Source organism: Octopus bimaculoides, chromosome 3, assembly GCF_001194135.2.
Source record: "Octopus bimaculoides isolate UCB-OBI-ISO-001 chromosome 3, ASM119413v2, whole genome shotgun sequence".
Lineage (NCBI taxonomy): Eukaryota > Metazoa > Mollusca > Cephalopoda > Octopoda > Octopodidae > Octopus > Octopus bimaculoides.
The window spans coordinates 85,200,600-85,202,411 of NC_068983.1; positions in this window are offsets into that span (position 1 = coordinate 85,200,600).

Here is a 1,812-nt window from a genome sequence, read left to right on the forward strand (position 1 = left end):
CGAGCGTGGCCGCTTTCGTGCGGGTGACACGTAAAAGCACCCACTACACTCTCTGAGTGGTTGGCGTTAGGAAGGGCATCCAGCTGTAGAAACTCTGCCAAATCAGACTGGAGCCTGGTGTTGCCATCCGGTTTCACCAGTCCTCAGTCAAATCGTCCAACCCATGCTAGCATGGAAAGCGGACGTTAAACGATGATGATGATGATGATGAATACAGAATGGGACAAGAACGCAAAAACATCCAGACATTTAGGTGATACAAGAAAGGGACAAAACCTACAGATAGACTATACAAAGAAAACACGGACATGTCATTCGGAGTTTTCTCTCTTCAGTCGAGATCCAGATTATCTTTGCAATTTCGGCTGGTAATTCTCGATATTGCTCCAAGGAAAAACTAAGCTAAGAGCATTAGATTCCTTGGAAGAAAGCAGCGAATGTATACAAAAACAAGGACGGAAAGAAACGAACAATGTTACACAAATACAGTAGGAATAATAACGGGTCATAACAGATGTCTTTCGACTAATGACGAATAAAATTAAGCTGGCGTATATGGAAATAAGACCTTACAGCCGGGATACAAGATTTCACAGGCACAGGGAGAAATAACAATGTTGCACATACAACGGCCGCCTACCCATATATATTAATACATACTAATGTACAACATGTGACACGCGCCTGAATTTTATGGATGTATGTGCATGCATACATGTGTATTTTATCATTTAAAACGTTTCCACGTGTTTTGGACGCAAGTTAGTCTGTGAAAATGTACGTTCATAAATAAATTTTGCAAATCGTGTGATATCTTGTATGTGTGCTGTGTACGTCATATATATTTGTGTATATTGCGTGTATAATTTATAACAGCATTATATCTACATTATTTAATTTGACGGATATTTGTCCTCATCTTGTTTGTTGTTAACACAACGTTTCGGCTGATATACCCTCCAGCCTTCGCCAGGTGTCTTGGGGAAATTTCGAACCTGGGTTCTCATTCCTAACAATGTTACTATTATTATTACTATTTTTAATCAGGTCGCTGCCGTGAATCGAACTCGGAATCTTGGGGTTAGTAGCCCGCGCTCTTAACCACTACGCCATATGCCCGTGGGCGTAGTAGTTAAGAGCGCGGGCTACTAACCCCAAGATTCCGAGTTCGATTCACGGCAGCGACCTGATTAAAAATAGTAATAATAATAATAACATTGTTAGGAATGAGAACCCAGGTTCGAAATTTCCCCAAGACACCTGACGAAGGCTGGAGGGTATATCAGCCGAAACGTTGTGTTAACAACAAACAAGATGAGGACAAATATCCGTCAAATGTAAATAATTCCTCATCTCTTAAATATAGAACTGTAGCATTATATCTTAACTTTATTCTAGTTGGATCGTTGGTAAGGTGAACGAGAGGTCATACTTAAAATTTCATAGTTTAAATTTGCGCATGCAAGGAGAAACGGTTTCTTCCATAATGTTTAAAACATTTGTAGTGAAACTACTATCGCCATTATATACAAACAAACCATCTTCTCTCACTATAAATATACAAACACGCGAGCGTAGTAGAAAACATCTCTTTCCTTGTCATCACCTGACTGACTATTATTTGAAGCGGCAACTGCCTCGTACCGTTCCCGCCAGAACGCAAACTGACCAATCACAGCCCCTAATAAGGTCACGTGATAGTGTTTTTCTAATGCCTCTCTGGAGCCCCTATTTTGTTATAAATAGACTAAATTATACTCGCCAAATCGTCTCGGTTCAGATCTCTTAGAGACCTGTTCCGTGTACCACACA